The sequence below is a fragment of the Nuphar pumila genome, chromosome 4 (assembly GCF_984573655.1).
Source record: "Nuphar pumila chromosome 4, dmNupPumi1.hap1.1, whole genome shotgun sequence".
Lineage (NCBI taxonomy): Eukaryota > Viridiplantae > Streptophyta > Magnoliopsida > Nymphaeales > Nymphaeaceae > Nuphar > Nuphar pumila.
In genome coordinates this window covers 24770232-24796035 of record NC_143252.1, presented here as the reverse complement: position 1 = coordinate 24796035, position 25804 = coordinate 24770232, and the positions used below count along the sequence as shown (strand labels likewise).

At 37.5% G+C, this 25804-nt stretch overlaps 1 pseudogene; it reads right to left on the bottom strand.

The window, feature by feature from the left end:
- The window catches only part of LOC149839678 (putative respiratory burst oxidase homolog protein H), a 30001-nt pseudogene extending 18725 nt beyond the window's left edge, over positions 1 to 11276 (bottom strand).
- Between the last annotated feature and the right edge of the window lie 14528 nt (positions 11277 to 25804).

The window sequence follows — 25804 nt, the reverse complement described above, 5'->3', positions numbered from 1 at the left end:
TTGTTTTCGCTGTATAAAAAAATCCTTAAAATGTGGGTTAAAATTTCGGGGCGTTACAATGCCGACCGTGTATCTCCTTCATATACATTGGTTAAGTAATTGTGCATTTCCATGACCTTGCAATCTTCATGGTTTTTGTCGGTTTGGACTATGAATGAACAAAACTATATGAAACTGGCATTTAAGGGTGTGCGTACATACATCATGGTCAATCTCTGCAACATCATTCATGACTCCTTTAAACCATTGAAAAGAGCCTTGCTCTCTTGTAACCCAGTATAAGTATGCCCTTCCTAGGCCTTTTCCTTTGCTTCTGCTTGTATCTGACACTGGTTAGCTTCCTTGTCTTCCTGGAGTTTCCTGCATCATTTGAGAGTAAAGGAGCTTTCACAATTCTATTTGATACACATGCAAAAGTCCAGGGTACTAAAATGGGACTTGGCCTGAGTTCTAGTCAGTGTCAAACCAGAGTTACCAGTCAAGGGAAGTGAGAGCGGGAAGTGATACAGGTAGTGGGAGTGGGAAGCGAGGCACTTTCAAAAATTTAGGAAGCGGGGAAGCGTGGGACCACTTAAAAGAAAATTACGAACCGTCTCGGAAGCGACCTAGGAAGCGAACCGGAAGCGAGGGGAAGCGGAAAAAAATGAAAAAATGGGAAAGCGTGGTGGAAGCGAGGGGGAAGCGCATCCCAAAAAAGGGGGATGCTTCCCCACGCGTTTCGGAAGGGCGCTTCCCCTTTTACCTAGGCGCTTCCGGTAACTCTGGGTCAAACAGTTTGTTAGAAGCTCTAGTGGCTTGTAGAAAAAAGTTGCTAGAGTCGGTTAGTGGATCAGTCAAGTACATTCAATCTGTAATTATGTCTCAAGTCAATTGTGAGGACCAACTTAACATATGAGTGAGTTAACCCATGAGGCCTTATTGGCTTCCTAACTCTGAATGTTCAATGGTCCAAATTTTATATGATTTAAGGCTACTCATGGCATTGGCTTCATTTGCCTTGATATCATTCAGGAGATCCTTCAGTATGCTGATGAATGGAGTTGCTCCTATGCCCAGCCCAATGAGCAATAAGATATCATACTTCTTATAGTTTTGAGCAGGGGGCACCATAAGGTCCATCAATGACCAGCCTTGGAACTGTTCTGTTAAATGTTTCAAACACACAATAAGCCAGGATTTTCTCACTGTGAGGTATGATGTGTAAAAATCAAAGATTAGTTTGTAGTTACCTCGAGTCTATGACTTCATGGTCAGCGATCATAGTTGACTCAAGTCTAACCAGGCCTCCCCTTGTGGTGCTTGGTGTTTCACACACCTGCATTTGGTATGACAGTTATTTGTTAATGTATCAAATTATATTTCACTTCAAGAGCAGAGACATTTCATTAAATGTAGCTCAGATACCAGGGAAAGACCTTAGAGAATAGCCATTTAAGCTCTGATGTTCAGTCTCCCAACGTTCGGATATGGACACTCACGTAGTCATCTCCTGGTGCGGAAGTGATGGAGAAGGAATGCTTGATGAGATCAAACAGAAATTAAATAGATAAAACTTGGAAAGGAAAACCTGTTCTGGAGTTATGTTAATGATATCTTACCATTCAAAGGATGAGACATCAAGACATTTAATGAAAAGGTACATGCCACTCTTGTACTTGAACCCTGGAGGTTTGTTCATGTGTAGTGAAAGAACATTTCCTGGATAGATTGCAACCTGTGTAGACAATACACAAGATCACAGTTGTGGTTTTGTTCTTCCTTGGAAAACTGAAGTTTGGTTCTGCTATGGTTCATTTACCATTGAAAATGATTTATTGTCCCAGCTGTGTAGATTTGGAGCAGCAAGTCTTGAACTGGTTGCTGCCTTGTCACAAGTTTCAACCCCAAAATCTGCTCCAGTTTTCTGTTAGTTCTAAAAGTACCTTTTATTTGCAATTGGTAGCATGATATGATACAAGGAGACCATTATGTTAGTGCCATATGTTATTTGACAAATAAGGCCCATTACCAGCTTGATGCTATCCATAAATGTGTGACAGTAGTTTCTAAAATCTCTCTTGTTAGTTCACACTTCACAAAATGCTTTGTAAATACTGCAGCAATATTCTAAATGGAGTCACCTTATCACCACTTGAAAATATGTATAATTTAAAAGATGACTTGGTCTAGGACTGAGCCAGGCAACTATGGCCCAGCCATTGTTGTCTGGCTTTCAATTATTAATTGGTGCATACCTTCATTATGCTGACACGATATTGCTTTTCTCTGAATGCTCTGATTAGTCTCTCAGTACTGTAAAAAATGACTGGGATTGCAATATACATCCATGTTTGTAAACATTCAAAATCAGTTTATCTAAAGATTTATCATGTAACAATTTATGATTTCAAGAACTGAGTTGGCTACTTACTGTCTTTTTGTACCATTCTTTTGTGAGGAAAATGAAGGAATGGATGACAAGGAGAAGGTAGACAAGGGCCAGTACGAGATGGGCATACCAGAAGGCATTGAATCCAGCTAGGTGGTGGAAGGGCCATGACAACTTAACTACATTTCTTCTGAAACTATGTGTTGCTAGTGTGAACGAGGACATAAAACATACCATTAGAATACCATTAACACCAGCAGCACGCCCCCAAAATTTTAACCTTAATTATTGTTCAAATATTGAAATTTCGAAACCATTTTTTTTATAAGTATAAGTAAATCAGATCTTATAATGCGGAAATGATTTTAAAAAACGGTTAGGACTTTGTACAAGGTTACACTAAAAGTAGCAATCAAATCAAAATGTACATGATATACACATTTTAAACCATGTACAATATAAGACTGAAATATGAAGAGTTTTAATTTCATTTCAAATCAGAGTATAAAAATAATAGTTCAGTTTCTACATGATCAAGTATTTAAAGGTAAAAACATGATATATTATTCATCAATCTATCAGGTGATAGACAAGGAAACAACATCGTATGAATCATTCATTTCAAGCATTCGAACATAAAACATTTAAAAGCATTTCATCACTTGATATTCTATTCAACATTAACTCACATAATAAAATATAATCTATATGGATTCAAGTCATACAAGTCATTGCATATATATATATATATATAATACATTCAGGGTCATGCACACCCTCACAAAGAGTCTTTTGGGAACAGTTCTTCAATGAGTACCATATCCAGTGAAAACTATTGTGATACATGCATCAATACAACTAACCACTCTTAGGGTCGATAGCCACCAACAAGGGCACAAGCATGCATACAATCAATATGCATCACATCATACATTATTTTATATAGCACTTAAATCATAAAATCACACATTTAATCAATAAGGTTCCATGAATCATAGTTCACTATTGAACTTAAATATTTATCACATGTATTCATAATTTCATATCTCGTGACATTTAAATCATATCATACAAAAGTATATTATCTTACATATCATATCATCGCCACAAGGAACATTGCATTTCGTAAATTAAATATCGAAGCATGCGTAAACAAAATATCAGTTCTGTGCATGCATACGTGAACATGCATATTTCATAATATGAAGCAACTCAACCTCTACATATGTAACTCCTACTTTGTTTGAGTTATGCACACAAGATTCAAGTCATGTGCATTGTTTCACCATATGAATCAATATGCAAAGCATTTCATGCATAATGTGTCTCACACATAGTATATATACAACAACAACAACTACACCTTCATCCCAAAACAATTGGGGTCGGCGATATGAACAAAAAAAAATCATTCTGGGTCTTCCACATGAATCCTTCTCCTCCAATCATTTCTATCCAATGCCATGTCCTCGGTGAGGTTCAAAGCATTCATATCCTTTCCTATCATCTCCATCCAAGTCTTCCTAGGCCTACCCCGACCTCTTTTAACTAATATATTTTTTTATTTCTCCATCCTTTTAACAGAAGCATCATTTGGCCTTCGCCGAATATGTCCAAACCACCGTAAACGATTCTCTCTCATCTTATTTACACCTACCTTCTTACGTATCTCCTCGTTCCGAATCTTATCTTTTATTGTATTTTCACACATCCATCTAAGCATACGCATCTCAGCTACACTCATTTTTTGAATATGATGTCTCTTGGCAGCCCAACATTCTATACCATATAGTAAAGCAGGCCTAATAGTCGTCCTATAAAACTTTCCCTTCAACCGCAATGGCATTCTACGATCACACAACACTCCAGTTGCATTTTTCCATTTCATCCACCCAACCTTTATCCTATGATTTACATCTCTATCAATTTCTCCATACTTTTGAATGATAGATCCCAAATATTTGAAACAATCATCCACCGGTATTTCTTGCTCACCAAGCTTCACTACACTCCCATCACTACTTCGTTGCTTACTAAACCGACATTCCATATATTCTTTCTTAATCTTACTCAACTTAAAACCTCTTGCTTCCAATGTCTGTTTCCATAATTCTAACTTAGCATTAACCCCAGCTCTAGACTCATCAATCAAAACAATATCATCAGCAAACAACATACTCCATGACACATTTTCTTGAATTGATCTCGTAAGCTCATCCATCACTATAGCAAATAGGAAAGGGCTTAAAGCGGATCCTTGATGTAACCCAACTGTTATAGGAAAATTGGTTGTCACCCCTCCACAAGTGCGGACATTGGTTACTACTTCTTCATACATATCTTTAATTATACTAATGTACTTGAGAGAACACCTTTCTTCATCATTGTCCACCAGAGAACGCCCCTAGATTCTCTATCGTATGCCTTCTCCAAATCAATAAAAACCATATGCAAATCTTTGTTCCTCTCTCTATATCGCTCAATAAGTTGTCTAAGAAGATGTATAGCTTTCATAGTTGATCTTTCAGGCATAAAACCAAATTGATTCTCCGATATCATGACAACCTTCCTCAACCTAGACTCAATTATCCTCTCCCAAAGTTTCATAGTATGACTCATGAGTTTTATACCACGATAGTTTGTGCAATCTTGTATATCACCCTTATTCTTATATAGAGGCACCAAAGTACTCTTCCTCCACTTATTAGGCATCTTATTTGTCCGCCAAATCTTGTTAAAAAGATTTGTCAACCATTCTAAACCTTTCTTTCCCAAGCATTTCCAGGCCTCAATAGGTATACCATCTGGGCCAACTGCCCTTCTTGATTTCATTTTCTTCAAAGCCTCTGCAATTTCTTTCTTTTGAATTTTGCGCATGAAGCCACGATTCATCTCATTGAAAGGAATGTAGAAGTCTCCAAGATCCTGAGCATGACTTCCATTAAATAGCTTATCAAAATAATCTTTCCATCTCTCCTTAATCTCTTCATCTTTGACTAAAACTCTTTGCGTTTCATCTTTGATACATCTGACCATACCTAGATCCCTGGATTTCCTATCTCTCATCTTTGCAAGCCTATAAATATCCTTCTTGCCCTTTTTGGTATCCAATTTGTCATAAACCTCCTTATATACCTTATGCCTCGCGTTTCGAACTACTTTTTTAGCTTTCTTCTTTGCTATCATATACTTCTCCAAATTTTCATTATCACGACTCTTGCTTAGATTTCTATAACACTCTCTTTTAATCTTAATAGCTAATTTGACATCCTCGTTCCACCATGATGTATCCTTACCTAGCGGTGCACCCCCTTTAGACTCACCCAATACCTCCTTAGCCACTTTTCTCGTGCTACTCACTATCTTATTCCACATTGATTCTGATTCCTCTTCGAGACACCAATCAGCTTCCTTAACTACCTGCTCTATAAACATTCCTTGTTTAGCTCCTTTCAGTGCCCACCACTTAATTCTAGGATCTATCCTATGTCTATCCCTTTTGCGGCATTGTCTAATTCTAAGATCTAAAATTAAGACTCTATGTTGTGTAGCTACACTTTCTCCAGGTATAACCTTACAATCGATGCAACAACCCCTATCTCTCTTTCTAAGTAGGAAAAAATCTATCTGGCTCGTATTAACCCCACTTTTAAATGTACTAGGTGAGACTCCCTCTTCCTAAACCAAGTGTTTGCTAAGATCATATCATATGATAAACCAAAATCTAAAATCCTTTTTCTACTTTCGTTTCTTTCTCCTATACCATAGCCGCCATGGATACTCTCAAATCCATCCCTACTAATGCCTACATGTCCATTAAGGTCACCGCCTATGAAAAGCTTTTCTCCATAAGATATCCCTTGTACTACTCCATCTAAATCTTCCCAAAATTGATGCTTAATGAAATCATCTAAACCTACTTGAGGTGTATAAACACTAATAATATTAATAATATCCGTACCTAATATTAATTTAATAAGTAAAATCCTATCACCCTTCCTACGGACCTCAACTATATTATCTATAAACTCACGACTCATAACAATCCCTACTCCATTCCTATTCCTATTTATTCCTGTATACCAAATCTTATATCCCCAAGGTTCTATCACTTTTGCTTTCTCACCTACCTATTTGGTCTCTTGTAGACATAAAATATCAATCCTTCTCCTATACATAACCTCTACTAACTCTACCAACTTACCAGTTAAAGACCCTATGTTCCAAGGCTAACCTAATTTTATGGTCTTGGACTAACTTCTTTACCCCCACCCGTCCAATAAAGTGAGGGAACCCTTGCCTATTTGACACCACACTCGGGCGCCGGTGTGACGCGTCGCTTCTGGGCGACGACCTAGCAACCCTTGCCCATTTATCACTGCCTCCGGGCCTATGGTGTACAACGCATCGCTCAGTAGGGAACGCCCCAACGAAATTCTCATATTGGTTCATATTCATAGGGTATGACTAAGTTTTTATGCTGGCTGTCACTGGCCTACCACAACTCTCCTCCTTTATCCGGGCTTGGGACCGGTAGCGTATAACTAAACAGTTATACACAGGCGGAGTTATACATAGTATATATATATATATATATATTAATAGCATTTACATAAATCATGGTTTGTTCATGAGAGCACGGGACGTATCAATCCATGATAACCGTATTTGCATAATCCTATCATGAATATGATTCTATCGCTCATGCTTTTGTGCATGATTACATAATTATTATTTCACATTAGCATTCAATATGGTCATGTCAAACCAGAGTTATCAGTCAAGAAAGCGAGAGCGGGAAGCGATACGGGAAGCGGGAAGCGTGGGACCACTTAGAAGAAAATTACGAACTGTCTCGGAAGCGAACCAGAAGTGACCTAGGAAGCGAACCAGAAGCGAGGGGGAAGCAAAAAAATGAAAAAATGGGGAAGCGCGCTTCCCAAAAAAAGGGAACGCTTCCCCACGCATTTCGGAATCGCGATGTTTCGCGCTTTTGAAGCGCGCTTCCCCTTTTACCTAGGCGCTTCCGGTAACTCAGTGTCAAACACATCAATTTATGCAACATTCATTCACACAAATGCATGCTCAAACATGTACCTTGAACAAACACACTCCACATTTCACTATCTAAAATCATGACTAACATAATCTCTGAACTACAACAAGAAAATCATTTCTATTTTCGTACATTTAAATCATGCTCAGTATAATCTTCAAACTACAATCACAACAGTCCTAGATATCCACAGTTATTCGGTGTTTGTGAGCAGAAAAGTGTTGCATACAATAAAAATAACTTTATTGGGTGATGCATTTGCACCACGTACTTACTACGGGCATTTACCCGATTTGCATTTCACATTGCATTACATTCAATGCACAATAGCTTATAGTTGTTTTGATACTTAGCGTAAGTATCACATTTTTAGTATATCCTACACTCAAATTAGTTAAACATATAGGCAACCATATCACCCCTAGATATCTACAACTACGTGCGGTGTGTGCGCATAACTTGTATTTGCAATTCATTGAAGTATTTAGCAAAACATCATGCTTACGCAATTAGTGCCTAAACATGCTTTCTACAAGTTTAGTTAAGGAAATTTACTTTAATAATGTAAAGTACAATGAATCGAAACCCAAATGACCAAGAGGTTTTGAAGTCCACAAAGACCGCTACATAAGCAATACAACGAACACTTCGTGTGCGATCACAAATGCCAAAAACTCCAAAAATACCAATTATACCAAGATTAGCCAAAAATGATAAATTACTCTATAAACCATTACCAAGAGCCATATAACACACAAATACACTCCAATAATTTACAAACTCCATTAAAAATATATTTATTTATAATTTATATATAAATAGTGATTTATAGCCCGAAATAGTTCTATAAATGCAAATTATGCTATGATTGGCCAGAAATGAACAAATGAACATGTAATATATCAATAAATGAAATTCAAAAGCTAGAAACACATATCTAATTTGGAGATAAAAAATGAATTATTTATTTATTAATAATCCTTAAAAATTATGGGGTTTATAAGCACTGACCAATAGTTCTGGTTATGTGGGTTGTTGATAATTGAAATTAGGTCCTAGATATCTTATAAACTTTTTCTGTGGACAAGTGATAAGCCTTGGAAAGTCACATGCAACATGAGCAATTGTGTGGACAGATACTCCAGTTGCAATTGCCAATGCTATGACCTGAAATTCATGGCAAGAACAGAATAATAAAAGAAATATATAAGATCTTCTGAATGTTCTAGCTGAACTAGTGCTAGTGGTCATAGTTGCTTAAATTGGGATCCCTGCTTCACTCAATTCGGTGGCATGTGGGCTGTCATCAGACAGGGGTGCTGATGAACTCAGGCTCAGTCATTGTGAAAAAAAAATAAAAGACAGAAGTTTGACGTTGATGTATTTATCGAAATATTTTAAAATTTTTCAAATTCTTGGATCTTTACCAGGAATTTTTTGTCAAAATAACAATCAGTTAAATAAGTACAAGAAAGTAAAATTCGAAGGAAAACTGAAAATTTTCAGAGAAATTGCCAAAAAAATTTTGAAAGTATCACTGTTTTGTGATGTGTTCATTTTAACAAAAATATCAGGATAATTTCAGTATGTCAATTTTGTTGCCTACTTTAGCTTTTGCTGCATGCATTTTGAAAGATGTAGTGATATGTGTGCCACTCTGTGATCAGGGTGTTGAAAGTCTGAAACCAACAGGAGTGATGAAATGAACTGAGTTGGGTCGATGTGGATTTTGAATTCAAGGATCTCAGGCCAGGTAGATAAACTCCAATGTTAGTCAACATATTGGCATAGTCCTGAGCCCATATAACTCATGGCACTGATTAAACAATCTGCCTGTCACCTGAGTTGGGTTGCTCAACTTTTGGAGGATTGATAATAAAGAACAGATGTGGAAGCTAACCTTGTGAAAGTTTATGTTGTCATCAAAGGAAATTATTGAGCTGAGAACGGTCGATCTGAGACTTGTTATGCTGTTTCTACATACAGGAAAGAGTATTAGTGCCATGTTCAGCTTGAGGGTCTCTACTGCGCCTTTGGCTATGCAGACACAATATCCCATCACTTGGAATGCAGATCTGTCTGTACTGTAAAAATTTCCATGTAAACAGAATCACATTTATGATGATCCAGAGAAGGACCCATATTCGTTTCCAGTTATCATGTACACATTCATTAGCTCTTTCAAGAAACTTGTTAACTGGATTCCTGTATCTCCGTGGTATCATGGTCTTGCTGAGTGTCTGACTGCGCTTAATAAAGCTTTCACTTGTGATCTTACCATTCCTTGTAGTAACATTTCCAGTTGCCATATCTGCAGAAAGAGAAAGAAGAGGTTTTGAATCTTACATAGAGCTGAGCTCTCTCGCTTCATATTTCAATTGTTGATAGATAAACAGTTTATCTCTATATAATCCAGGTGGTCAGGATCTAGTTCCTCTATTATCAATACTGCATAGGTTTCAGCATGTCCTTTGAGCTTTGCAAGCTTGTTGGCAGAGGCATTCAAAATGATCACCTGACGGTCTCGGGGTCAACATACTGAAAATGGTGTAAGTGAAATTCAGAAGGTGTTTAGATCATACCTCCTTAACTTCCTCTTCCAAAACATTGCCATCGCCATTCTTGTCACACCTACATAATCGTATAACCACAATTACCATACTACATGAAAATGCCTGTTATGGCTGTCGAATACTTAACAAGCATAAGTCCTTACATGTCAAAGAATATTTGAAACCGAGAATCAAAGTTTTGATCAGACATTTTTTCCCCGAACTCTCTAAGTTCATCCTTGGTGATGCCATCTGCTGTGTTTATGTTCTTGTGCCTTGCTAGTGCATCAAAGAGCTGGGCTGCAAAATCCTTTGTATCATACATACCTTCAGAACAGTTGAAGCTGATTAGAAACATCAAAATTGCCTTTTCTTTTTCTCATTCAGGTTTATGCATCTGTAATAGCACTAAATAAGTGAATTTTACTGAAGTTCTTTCATTTAGACTGAGTATTATTTCTTTTATGATAAGCAGGAATAGATAGTTCGGCTTGGGGTTCCTCTCAATAAGTTGACAATCCTTGACTTTGTGAAAGAACCCCAATAAATCGAACTGATGCCCATTTGTAAGTTGAAATGCTAAGAGGTCCAACTTCAGTGGAATCATGACTAGAAGCATCCAACAAGGCATGAAAGTAGGTGAAAGCAGTGGTAGGAAGTAGGATAAATGTTGAAAAAATGAAGGCTGTGCAAAGGATCACTCATATCTTAAATATTCTTTCTACAAAGAAAAAGGGAATTTCCTGCTGTTTTCTGTGTTGAAATAATAATGCCTTTGGATCTCATATGTGCAAATTGAATAAATATTGCTTGCAGGTTTACAATAACCTCTTTGGATTCCTAATAAATATGGCAGAAAGACAAAAGAGGGGCAAGAGAAATTCAATTAGCAAATGGAATTTCTTCAATGAACCTATAAAATGAAAAAAGACTAGCTGAAAAGGATTTTTCATGTTCTGATTTGCTGTGAAAAAATGACAATCTTGGGTTTTTGTCATATATCAAAATCCTTATTAATTGATTATTCTGTTATAGCTTATTATCACATCACTAACATCAAAGTTACAGTTCAAATCACCTATAGAGCGGCCAAAATTGTCTCTGGACAGCCTTTCATTTGTAGCATACTGGTAGAACCGCTTCTCAACTGCCTGCCATGTCTCTCCTTCCTTCCCAGCCAACGCTGTGTCGAGGAACTGTCGAGGAACCATAAGCTCTTAAGCCCCCACTCGATGCTGAACCTTGTCCGGACCACCTTCAGCGGCTGCTTCTCAGCTGCATTGATCATGCTCTTCTCCATCGTTAGTGACGAGAGACTCCTAACCTGTGTCATGATCCTTGATGGAAAAAATTGGCTGACTGCTTTTGTCAGGTCTCCAGTCGGCTTCGGCACCCGAACGGCTGACAGAATCTCCGGCCTCGATCGCAACTGCAATCGCCTCCCTGGACTTCTGCAATTCGTCCTGAACAATGGTGCTTTCGAGCACCCAGCATGATCACCATTGTTGGGGTTCAGCCTCTACTTTGAGCCCATCATCCTTCTCTGGAGATTTCTCTGTCTAAATGCAGAATTGCCTATTTTTGGAGAACTGAAACTGTTGTCGTCATCACAATCTATGTTTTAGAAAAAAATTTAAAACCATTTAACCTTTTGCCTGGAAAAAGAGGCTTCTAAGCCTCTGAAATGTGCTTGTTTAGTAGTTAGTTATGGGAGGCATGGTTGCTTGATGAGTACCTTCACTTTCCTACAAATGTCCTCTGGTTTCCTACCCGCACCTGCAAGGCATATTACATATTGAAATTGAACTCTTTATGTTGACTTAACCTCCTCCCCCACTAACTCCTTACTAATGAGTGGACCTTATTTGAAATATTCAACATTCTCTCACTCGACTCATTGACACGAAAAAGCACAAAATCAATGTTCTCTTAATCCAATTTTTATGTGGGTTCACTTGCTATCTGGTATCACAAGAATGAATCATGAGTCATAGAAATAAACACCTTTTTATAAAATATTATATTTTTATGTACTATAATATAATTCTTTTTCAGTACTTTAGCATGTCAAGATTACCTTTGTGAATAGGTTAGTTTCTAATATATTTTATTGGTCTTTCAATATTATTATCATGTTATTCTCTCAAACCAAATGAGAGATCATTTATGCAGAATCAATAATACACAAAGCTATAGATAATCAATTTAGTTTCACAAATGTGATCACATATAATCATAATGTATTATCATACATCAGAAGAAATCAAACAGACTCATCTCCTTTACATATTGAGAATATAATCCTGGTGCTAGCCCTTTAGTAAGAGGATTCATTGTCATTCTCTTCGTATCGATTGTATCAATACACACCAGATGATTCTCAGTTATTTCTTTAACAACAAAGTACTTTAACTTTATATGTCAACACGAGGTTGAGCTCTTGTTGTTATTTGATGACACATCAACTTCATTGTCACAAAAGATCTTTAATGGTCTCTCAATAGTGTCCACAATCACAAGACTCATAATAAAGTTTCTTATCCAAATGGCTTGAGATGAAGTATCGTATAGAGCAATGGATTTTGCCTCCATGGTAGCAGAAATTATAGACTGCTTTCCGCTTCTCCATGAAACGACACCACCTGTCAGTAGAAAGATGTATTTAGTAGTAGACTTTCTACTGTTGAGACATCCTCCTAAGTCCGCATTAGAGTATTCAATGACCTTCGTTGTTTTATAATGCGCAATATTTGAATTTGACTAATATCTATGAAGCATTCTCGCAACAAATGTGATATCTCATCGTATGCAGGCTTGCGTGTACTACAAACTCTTAACCATCCAAGCATATGAGACAATTGTCATCTGAGCCTTCTCATTATCATCTTGAGGATAATCTTTTAGGTTCAATTTATTCTCTTTTACTATGGATGCAGAACGAGAAGAATAATTCTCCATCCCATATCTTTTAAGAACCTTAAGGATATAGGATTTCTGAAAGAAGCCCATGACACTCTTAGTTCTATCACGACAGATCTCAATTTTAAGGACATATGTGGCCTTACCCATGTCCTTCATGTCAAAATGAAAGGAAAGAAAATCTTATGTATGATTAGTATGATCAAATCATTAGTTGTAAGAAGAATATCATTAACATATAAAACAAAAATTATGAACTTACTTACACTAGCCTTAAGGTATATGCACAGATCAACAATGTTTTCAGTGAATCCAAAGTTCAAAATTATCTGATTAAACTTTTTATACCACTGGTGGGAGGCTTGTTTAAGTCCATAAATTGACTTCTTCAATTTGCAAACTAAATGATTTGAGTCATATATACTGAAACCGGGAGGTTGTTGCATATATAGCTCCTCTTCTAGATCTCCATTCAAGAAAATAATTTTCGCATCCATTTGATGTAGCTCTAAATCAAAATGAGCTACGAGGGCCATGATTATCCTCAACTATTTCTTAGTTTAGACAGGAGAAAAAATCTCATTATAATCAATGCTCTTCATCTGTGTGAAACCATTTGCAATGAGTCTAGCCTTATACCTCTCTACTTGCCCTTTGAAGTCTATCTTGATCTTAAAAACCCATTTACAACCAACAGATTTTACTCCATCAGGTTGAGGTACAAGATTTCACACTTGGTTCTTTGTCATAGCATCGAGTTATTCTTTTATGACATTGATCCAATGTGTTGATCTTTCACTTTCAATAGCTTTTACAAATGTGAAGGGATCATCATCAATGTCTATCAAATCATTAGGCTCTTACAAATACACCACATAGTCTGGATAGATAGTAGATTTTTTAGTCCTCGTAGACCTCCATACAGGTGTTACAGGTGGTTTAAAATAAACCTCTGCATCCTGTTATTGTTATATATCATCATCAACAACTTGTTCTATTTGGGATTGATGTTCATTAACCGATTTTTTTTTGGCATTATCCAAAGGGACAATGATAGAAAAAACTTGGTCTTTTTCCTTTACAGGTATGGAACCTGAATCTTGCATTTCCTCAAATTCAAAACTTTGAGATGCATCTATCCTGATAGAATTATTTTCAATAAATCTTGCTTTATTTGTTTCCACTATCTGTGGTGTATGAGATGGACAATAAAACCTAAAGCCCTTTGATCTTTCTTGATAATCAATGAAAAATCAACTAGTCGTCCTAGGATCAAAGACTTTTATATATGGGTTATACAATTTAGCTTCAGCTGGACATCCCCATATGTGCATATATAATAAAAAAGGTTTTCTACCAGACCATAGCTCATGAGTTTTTTGGATGACCTTCATAGAAACCTTATTCAAAATATCCATTATCGTCCTAAGAGTTTCACCCTACAAGGTCAAGAGAAGGTTTGAGTGATTCAATATCGCTCGAACCATTTCTTTAAGTGTAACAATTTTTTCTTTTAACTACATCATTCTGGTAAGCACTATCAGTCATGGTATATTGAGGTACAATACCTTTTTCTTTTAGAAACCGCTAATGACCCTTCATTTTGTCTCATCTCAGTGAAACGACCATAATATTGACCACCTCTTTCAGACCTAACAATTTTAATAACTTCACCAGTTTATTTTTCTACTTCTTTCTTGAAGTTCTTAAAAACCTGAAAGACTTCAGATTTTTCAAATAATAAGAGATACATATACTGTGAATAATCATCTATAAATGTGACAATTTTTTTTTTACCAATATAACACGGGGAAAAAGGCCCAAAACATTCGTATGCATGACTTCAATTTTCTATTGTTGCATTTGGCATCTTTCTTATATGTGTTAGACTGCTTAGCTTTTGTGTAGTCAACACATGGTTTTGTATATTTGAAATCAAGGGATCTAAGAATTTCTTCTTTCATAAGTCTTTAGACTTTCTCTCTTTCGAGATGTGTCCTAACCTTCGATGCCAAAACAAATAAGATTGATCATCCTTTAGGCCACGTTTATTGCCAATCATTGTGTTTTCAACAGAGTGAGATTCATGAATTTAGAACTTGATTTTCAAATGATACAAACCATTACACACATATAGAGAACCTATAAGAATATAATTTTTAAAAATAATAAGCTTGAAATTTTCAAATTTAAAAACAAAACCAAACTTATCAAGTTTTGAAATCTAAATAAGGTTTCCACTATAGGATGAAATATAAAATATATCGACCAAATATAACCAAATTTAAAATGAATCCTGATTCCAACACAACTCTGCAGGTCCTAATGTTCTTGACATATGAACACATCTTATTTCTTGAGAAAATATTTCTTTCGTGCTCTGTTGGTTTCCTTTTGTTCAAAAATGCCTACAAAGAGTTGACAATATGCAGAGTGACACCAGAATCAATCCACCAACTATGCAATGGAATATGGGTTAAATTGCACTTATGAGAAATGAATGACTTATTACCTTTATTCTTGAGTCATTTCTTATGCTTCAGGCAATCCACCTTCTTATGTCCTTTCTTCTTACAGAAGAAACACTTTTTAGAAGAACCTCATGCTTGGGAGTTGGCTTTCGCCTGAGAGTTTAAACTCTCCCCAGATGTTTTCTTTTTGTTCTTCTTCTTGAAGGAACATTTTTTTGCCTACGACCTATATTTTTTCTATTGAGAGGTCATATGTGCACTCGACACCCTCTCACCCTTTAGTCTTTCATCTTCAACACACTTTGAAAAGAGGTCATTAAAATATCACTCATCGTTATGTGTGTTGTAGGAGATCTTGAAGGGTCCATATTCACTAGGCAATGAGGTCAAAATCAGATGAACCAAAAAAGAGTCTAAAATGACAAATTTTATGTCATTCAACTGAAATGCAAGGTTTCTTATCTCCAAGACATGCTATCGGATGTGACTCTCACTAGAATATTTCATAGATACCAACTTGAACATCAGTGTACTGGCTCTAGCCTTATTAGAACTGAGTCTCAATGGCTCCCAGGAATTTCTTTATTGTCTTACAGTGAGGGATGATGCCTTGAATGTTCTTAGTTACTCGAGATTGTAAAAGCAACATGCTAAGCCTATTAGAGTGCTCTCACTTCTCATAGGTAGCCTTTTGCTCGGTTGTACTCTACTCTGTAAGAGTGAGATGTTCCCACTTTGGTGAAAATGATAATACTCATAGTTGCTTTGTTTTCTCAATTTACAAATAATTGTCTTCAATTGGTGAAACTAGCAGATCATGTAACTAGAGGTAATTCAGCACTTTACCTTTAGGTAGGGGTGGCAATCGGGTCGGGTTGGCGGGTCAGCACACCTCAACCCGAACCCGACCCGTTTATTAAACGGGTCGGCTGTGGCAAACACGAACCCGACCCGTTTAATAAACGGGTAACCTGACACGACCCGCCAACCCATTTAATAAATGGGTTGGGTCGGGTAAACAGGTTTTCAGGTTTGCAGATCAGGTTGGCGGCTCGGGTTGGCGGGTTGACGGATCGGGTTGGCAGGTAGGCAGGTTGGCGGGTCGGGTTGACGGGTTGACGGGTCGGGCAGATGGGTTGGCGGGTTGACGGGTCGGGCAGATGGGTTGGCGGGTTGACGGGTCGGGCAGACGGGTTGGCGGGTTGACCCACCCGCATAACCCGTTTATTAAACGGGTCAGCCGGGTTGGCGGGTTGGCATACCCCCAACCCGAACCCGACCTGTTTAATAAACGGGTTACACGGGTCGACCCGTTTATTAAACGGGTTGGCTTAAGTCCAACCCGAACCCGCCTAAGAGGCGGGTTGGGTTGGCGGGTCGTGTCAGAAATTGCCACCCCTACCTTTAGGTACGAACATGCTTCATGGGCTGATATACAAATCTACTATTACACCCTATGTGAATTTGGAACACATTAACCTACCTTTGGGTAGAATCATTGTTTCATAAAGTCGCACATAATCATAAAATCAAATCTTAACATGGTTCAAAGAATCTTCAATCAACACAACTCAACACTTTGGTGATTGCATGAGTCAGTTAGTCAAGATCTTTTATCGCAACCATATTTGTATTATAAAGCATGCCCATGCACACATGATAATGCATGTATATTCATGAAGAAATATGTATTATGTCATCAAAAAATATAAATTCATGCTTTAACTTATATGCATAAATAAATGTTTTTTAAAACACATCACAAATGTCATAAATTTAGTCATAATTCATGCTTAAATATCATGCATAACTTAAATAACATAAAATGCATATATTAGACATGCATAAGTCATGCTTTCTTAACAATAAACACGTATAAAGCATGAAAAAATGACAAAACCATGCTCTTATGGGTAATGCTCGAGGTTCTCAAGTTGGAACTGGTCTAAAAATGCTCCGAATTGATTGAAAATGGACCCAAACCGGTCAACCATGGGCCTGAACCGGTTCTCAAACCATTGAACCAGTCTAAAACATTATAAAAACTCATAAACCCCTAAAACCAAATGAAAATTCTTTTTTCCTCCATAGATTCATAAAAACATGGTTTCTACATTCATGAACCGGTGAAAAACTGATAGGAACCAGTCAAAATGGCTCTGAACTGGTCCCAGAATGTCCCATATTGGTCCCATAATTGGTTCAGTTTTAAATGAGTTTAAATAGTACATGGACCTTATTTTAAACCTGATCCGACTCAATCCTGATCTAGATCCAGATCCAGATCCAGTTCTAATGGATCCTGAGTGGGATCCCTCTGGTCCAGATCCAGACTCATTTATTTCCAGGTCCCGGGTTGGATCACACGAACTAGACCCACCCTCGATCCAGATCTGGTCCAAATAGGATATAGGTTGGATCGAAGAACCCAACCTGGTCCAGACCTGAACCCGTTTCATAAAAGATTCAGGCTGGATTCAGATCCTAGATCGAGTTAGACCCAGACCCGATATCTCAAATGGGTTCGGGTCCGGTCCCGTCCAATGGATCAGGTCTTGACCCGATCCACCTGGTTCCCTAATGGATCTGGTTCATGGATCAGGCCTGACCCGAGATGTGACAGAGACCCAATCCACTCAAAATGGGTTTGGATCGGGCCTCCAACCGGGTCAGGATACCCAATCCGACTTGGATCTCGGGCACCAGCAAGTTCGTCGATGACAACGACTGGCTCCTCCCCCCAACGATAGCAACCGATAGTCGGCAGATACCGACGCAGGTAAGGGTTTGCCTTTTTTTTTATATTCATCTGCCGCCGGGGCTGTTGTTGCCACCGGTGGCCAGCGGAGTCTGTCGGCTGCGATAGTCGAATGAGGGCACCAACGACCTCCGTCGTCCACCACTGTTAAATGACAGAAGAGGGGAAAAAAATCCAAAACATAGGTTGGTTGTTGTCGCCTCCGGTCGGCAGCCATTACAGCGGCCGACACGTCTAAGACCGACGGTTGGCCGACTTATTGCAACCAACCACTGTCAGCCTCTTGCGTGCCCCACCATCTTCCAAAATAGAAAAAAAAACATCGACAAAAATTTTATTTTATTTTCTATCTGCCGACTGCTTCTGTCATTAGTGGCTGGCCACTGCAATCGATGGCGACCAGTCATCGTCGATCACCGTGTTGCAGTAGCTAATGTGGTTGCCTTTGGCTACGAGTCTCAGATGCAGCCAAGGACATCATCCCAATGCCGGCGATGATCATCTTCCATCGACTAATGACTCTTTGATGTCAGTGACAATTGCCTACAACCAGTTGTTGCAAGCAGGTTGTGGCTGAAGTAAAGGGGGTACCAAGAACATGGCAGAAAATCGGGATTCCGACATCGACGACCATCGCGACCTTCACAGGAGGGCAAAAACAACTGCCAACCCATAGACGGTGATGTGTTGATCAACGCTTCCTTCATCGCCTTTCGACTTCTCAAAAATTGAAGGAGAGTCAGACGAGAGAAATGTTTGCCGATACAAATTCCATCGAGTTTCACATGAATGTCGACACACCCACATGCACAGCGGAATGCGAGGTGTGAGCCCATAACCCAATGTTGGCGTTCTTAAAAGCATAACTGGAATGTAAAAAAAATAAGAATATATACCAGTAGGTGTCATGGATAAAACAAGTCTTAGCGCAGGTGCACGATGTTCTACTCAGCCTATCGATGCCCACGATGAGCCCAAGCATGAGGGGTTAGATACATGACATTCATGCATGTGAACCCTTTACATACCATATTGAATGCATAACCCCCTTCGCACTAACTTCTCACTAATACCTTCATTAGTACCTTGTGTCAAACCGGGTCACTCACGGTTGGACCCAATGCGAAATATTCAACATGACAACAAAAATATAGTAGTTCAAGGTGTGGGAACAAAGGAGGTTGTTAATGGGAATATGCCCAAAACACTTAACAAAACTACCAATATGCCATTTTCTGTGAAGTATTGGTTGCCCTTGTGTGAAATTGATTTTTTTTTGCTTTTGTTGTGTTTTTATTAGCCAAAAATATTTGCATAAGTAAATGAATTGAAAAATGTGGTACAAAGATACGTGAAAAAGAAGAGTTGAAAATCTACATAGAAATAAAATGACATGTTTAGGAATGAAAAAGGATATGTCCTTTGACATCATATTTCAGACTCTGACATCATGCATATGTCAGAGGATCGTATGTTGATCATAGCCATGCAGCTCGAAGCAGGTTATATGTTCCCCCCTGGAACACGCAGTTGCGTGTTCTCGGGTCTGAATGAGCGCCACACATGTAAGCATGTGGGGCTCGTTTCCTCGTGTGTGTCTGCATCACTTAGCATCGAAGTCTGGTGCATTTGCAAAGACTTAAGTTTCCTTTCCCGCCATTAGCGTCATGAAACAACGTTTCTAGTAATGTACCAAAATCTCCTCCAACCAAAAAATGGAGGATAACCTTTTGTTTTCGCCCTAAGCAGTAAACACCTTTGCTTGAAGAGTCTCAACCTCGAAATATGTCGCCCTCTCCATTCTGGATCACCCTTATACCTCTGGAGGAGCACCCTTTGCCGTCGTCTGCTGCTGCGGGAGCACCCTTTGCCGTCGTCTGTTGCCAGAGCACTTTTTACCATCGTCTGTTGCCAGACCACCTTTTACCGTCGTCTATTGTCGGATCACTCTTTGTCGTACAACTGAGGATCTATCATATATTAAATCAACAAGAGCAGATGCAAAAGTATACTCTGCAGTTGATAGCTCCATGTTCTTATGTAGAAGTTCTGACAACAACTCTGTATCAAGGGTCAAATCCCACATATCCTTTGCAAGCAAACGAGCTCATTCGTAATGGTAGCCCATTGCACCATTCAAATCGATACAGTTTCTCAGATGTTTGTTACGTTCAATATTGTTTCAATTGGTGGTTGTACATAGTCATTGAAGAAAAATAATTGAAGATCCTTACAAAGAAAAGTGATTCAATTATTTGTAATGATCTTCGAGTTATTATTATTACCATGCCAATCAAAGTAACGATTTATAGTATTAGCATGTTTTGACATGATTCATACGACAAATATCATAATAATTGACACTAGCAAACACATAATATCTATTTACAACGATTCTTACCTTAAATAATGTGCAACGATTTTAATAGAAGTCGCTAACTGAGCAACAATTTGGACACTCAAATTGATGTACATATCGCATAATATACTATAAATCGATACAACAATTCAGCATAATCGCTTATTCATATTATAAATCGATATGATAAACGTAAGTACTGTTATGCCTCACAAACCCTGAACAACAGCAATCGTGGTAACTTTATAAATCATAAATACAAATCGCGGAGCCTGATCCATCAGATATTGAAGATGAAAAGCAAATGAAGAAGGATGAGGAAGAACTAAAGATGAAGAAGAAGAAGAAGAAGAAGAAGAAGGATGACGAAGACAAGAAAAAGCAAAGGAAGAAGGAGGAGAATGAAAACTCGATATACATATCACATAATATATTACAAATCGATATGGAAATTCAGCATAATAGCTAACAAATCGATATTAACAAACAAAATAATATCTCTCAAATCGATAGTATATTACTACAACCGCGATTTGCGTTATACTATTCCAATATTTTCTATACAAAGGCAAATCGTTGTGGCTGACATAAACATCATTGCGTAAATCTCATAAATCGTCAATTGGAATACAGGTCTCACAAGGCATATCGATTTTTGATAACAAGCGGGATGTGAAACAATGTTTCTTTTATAAATGAATGACATATATTTTGGTAACAAAGCCAAATTGACACGATTTATGAGTTATGATTTATACATTTAAAGCAACAACGATTTATACATTTAACACAGTAGCGATTTATTATATATAAAGTTACCAAGATTTATACTAAAGTTTGATAAATCGTACAATGAGGTTTACTGTTGAAGCCCAAACGTTACAACAATATGTACTTATGAAGGGTGCGATTTATACATCGATTTGTAAGTGTGAAGCAACGATTTGTACGTTTAATTCAGGAATGATTTATACGTTTGATGCAATAGCGAATTATAATTGTTGATGATAGCGATTCACGTGACCTTAAACCTAACCCTAAACCCTAAACCCTAAACCCTATAACCTAAACCCTAAACCCTTTTCCTGAAACCCTAAACCCTAAACCCTAAATCATAAAACTTAAACCCTAAACCCCAATCCCTAAACCCTAAACCCTAAACCCTAAACCCCAATCCCTACAACATAAACTTTAAACCCTAAACCCTAAATCCTAAACCCTAGACATCGTGTTGATTTGTTCTTAAGTAAGTCTAAACACTGTGTCGATTTGTTTACAACTATTTTCTTTCTGCCTTTTATGAATCAATCATTAGGTAAATCGTGATACGACATATTGTTCACGTAGAAAACCCTCATAAAAGCAAATCGCTCACATAGACAAAGCTGGTAAACATAAATCGCAATAAGGCAAATCATTTCCGATTTAGTCATGCTGTTGTACAAATCTTGATAGAACACTTCTTCTATAAAACAATGATAACGGTTTTCAACTTTAACTTAATGTCTGTTGATGTACAGATCGTGATATAACACTTCTTCTATATAACAGTGATAGTGATTTACAACTTTTTAATAGTTATCAAGTTGTAAATCGATTTGTACTTTACTAAATCTAAATGTCATGTTGATTTGTGTACACGTGCATACAACCCTATTCTATGTAAAACCCTAATATAGATCTGTGTAAAACCCTACCCAAACCTACCTGACCCATTGTCTATGTCAAACCCTAATCTATTTAACCTTTGTTCCTCTTTTCTGCAGCAACGCAACTTCTTCGTTTTTCTCCTCCGCGTTCTTCTTCTTCTCCGTTGTATTTTTCTTTCTTCTTTGTTCTTCTGTGTTCCTTCTACCTGTGCTTGATAGATGGGTTTTGATGCTGATAACATAGTTGTTTCACGCCGTGAGGAAAGATCTGTATAATCTTCGATGATAATTATGGTTGTTATTTTTTGTGTATACATCGATATATTCATGACACATACGACTATGACGTATTTGTCATGAAGTATATCAAAGCTTACATAGAATATAATGACCATAATCATCTTTAATCGTTGTTGTCATACCGGAGCAAGCACAAATATTCTGCATGATAGACAGGGGGTGATGTTGATGTTCATCTATTTGATCTATTCCTACTGCCGGACCCTCCATTGTTCGCAAACCGTAATTCGTAGTTGAAAAATATCTACCTACCTTAAATATACTTCATGACAAATATACACATAGAATCAGTTGCTTCAAGGGGATAGTGCCTGAGCTGATGTTTGTGAAGCATATTATCAAGAGTGCGCTCATTTTCTGCTGCAAAGCGATTCTATGTGTCGATCGCATAAATACCTCTCTAGAGCTCTTGCTAGCCGGAATATGAACTCTGTGCTAGGAGTGATAACATTGTAGGATCTCTGAAAGCAAAGAATGTGTAACACTCTGAAAGCAAAGAATGTTTAGCTGAGGATATTTGCATGAGAAACAAAGAATGTGCAACACTCATATGTTTTGTAAATGAATGTGGTTGTAATGTATCGTTGAAGTTAACTCAATTTATATTTTACTATGCCTAAACATCGTGTTGATTTGTTTGTTGTATTTTCCTTTCTTTCTTTTATGAATCAGTCATTGAATAAATCGTGGTAGGACATGTTCACTTATACAAAACTCATAAAATTAATTCGCGAAAGGACAATCAGTATTAAGCAAAATTTTGTTTATCATCTTAAAAATCAATACTAGAAATACTTACTATCTTACACATCGATATATATATCGCATAATATATTAATCATCGATACGACAATTCAGCATAATATCAATTGCTATACTGATTTTGTATATCGATTTAAGATGTTGTTTTGATTCCTAATATCGATTTAAGATATTTTTTTGATTCTACATATCGATTTTTAAGATATCAATACGTTTTTTCAAATCGATTTATGATATTGTTTTGAATCTTAATATTGATTTCTATGCTGATTCTTAATATGGATTTAAGATATTGTTTTAATTCCTAATATCGTTTTAAGACATTGTAGTGATTTTAAATATCAATTTTTAAGATATCAATAGGAATTTCCATATCGATTTAAGACGTTTTGATTCTTAATATCAATTTAAGATATTGACTTGATTTTAAATATCAATTTCTATCCTAATTCTGTATATCGATTTATAAGCTATCAACAATAATTTCCATATCGATTTGTATGCTATTTGATCATCTGATTGCGTTATACTATAACATGATTTTTGCAACAAAAGCATATATTTGTGGCCGTCAACGATGTCATTTTAAAATCTTTTATTATAAGACGTGAACCGCCAAAAATGTGAACTGACAAAAAAACTTTGGCGGGTCCCATAAGCATTAAACCACTTGGCTATAAAAGGAGTTCTTCACAATATTTTCCCCTAATCATTCCACAAAAATTCTAACGCTTCATCTTCTTTCATCGGAGCACCCTTTGCCGTCTCGGTCAGTTTTTGTGTTGTGCAAGTTACCAATGTCTTACATTCCTAAGAGAAGAAACACTTCGTCGTCAGTGGGGAAAACTCTTGACGAAATCGTCCAAGAGTATGCTTTATATGAGCAAGTAGAAGCGTACTACAGACTAATGAAGATTGAGAATGATAAAGAAAGAGAGCAATTGTTGGTAAAGTATAGAGCAGAGCCTAATCTGTCAGATATTGAAAATAGTAATCCAATGATGAAAAAGAAGAAGATGGATGATGAAGAGAAGCAAAATGAAAGGAAGGAGGAGAATAATGAAAAAAAGCAAAGGAAACCAAAGCAAAGGAAGGAGGAGGTGGAGGATAGGGGAAAACAAAGGAATAATAAGGAGAAGGAGGAAGAAAAGCGAAGGCAAAAGGAGGAGGAGGAGAGGGAAAAAAAAGGAAGAATAAGGAGAAGGAGGAGAAGCGAAGGCAAAAGGAGGAGGAAGAGGGGATGGAAAAGCAAAGGAAGGAGAAGGAGGATGGGGAAGAGAAGGAAAGACAAATAAATAAGCATGAGGAGGAGGAAGAGGAGGAGGAGAGGGAAAAGCAAAGGAAGAATGAGGAAGAGAAGGAAAGGCAAAAGATGAAGGAGTTTTTAGCACAGCGAAAGAGGATAAGGCAAATAAAGAAGAAGGAGAAGGAAAGACAAAGGAAAGAGATGGAGGATGAGGAAGAGAGGGGAAGGCAAAGGAAAGAGAAGAAGGACAAAGAAGAGAGAGAAAGGCAAAGGAATGAGAAGGAAGACGAGGAAGAGAAGAAAAGACAAAGGAAGGAGAAGGCGAACGAGGAACAGAAAGAAAGAGAAACGAAGGAGAATGAGGAAGAGGAAGAGAAGGAAAGAGAAAGGAAGAAGCAGGACGAGGAAGAGAAGGAAAAAGAAAGGAAAAATCATATGATGGTCGTGAAAGACGGAAGGAAGGAAGTAGTACAAAAATAGAGAAAGGAAGGGGATGGAGAGGAGAAAAGTGTGACCAAGGTACGTTAATCGCTACTGTATGTTGCCGTGTACTATTGTAGGTATTATTATCTATAGTGATTACTCTGTATAGCGATTACTCTGCATAGCGATTACTATGTATAGAGATTATTATGTATAGTGATTACTCTATATAGTGATTACTGTGATAGCGATTACTTTGTATAACGATTATTAGGTATAGCGATTAACTGTGATTTGATATTTTATGTTACAGGCAGGTCAGAAGAGAAGCAAAGCAGCAAGTGAAAAACTGAAAGGGCAGTGTATGTGGGTTGTAGTTCTGTCATGGTTCAGAAAGCTGAGTGAATATCAGAAGAACCGATTACGAAAGATACACTTCGACGACCTTCTAGACCAACATTATTTTGAAAATTGTTGGAATACCATGACCCACCTGGTCAATAAGTGGAATCATAAGACGAACACGTTCCATTTTGGGGGTTTTGAGATGACCATGACCCTAGAAGATGTGACACAGATTACGGGTCTTAAGTTCAATGAAAGTGCTGTCCTAACACAGGATTCAAATTATAACCCAAGGGACAATTGCACGACCCTTCTAGGAATGTCGATGGAGGAATGACGTGAGTCTATTTCTGTTGGAGGCAATTCCTCATCGATGAAAGTTCATTTTTTTCGTAATAAATGAGAAGCCCGGTCCGCTGCATGTGCATCTGAAGCAACTGACCAAGAGTTATGTGGCTTCCTTCTTTATTTTTTTGGACTAACTTTATTTTTCGATTGTTCTAGTTTGAGAATAAGTTACTTGTGGCTGTAGTTCCTGGAAGATTTAGATGAAGTCGACAACTAGGCATGGGGTGCTGCTATGCTCGCACACTTGT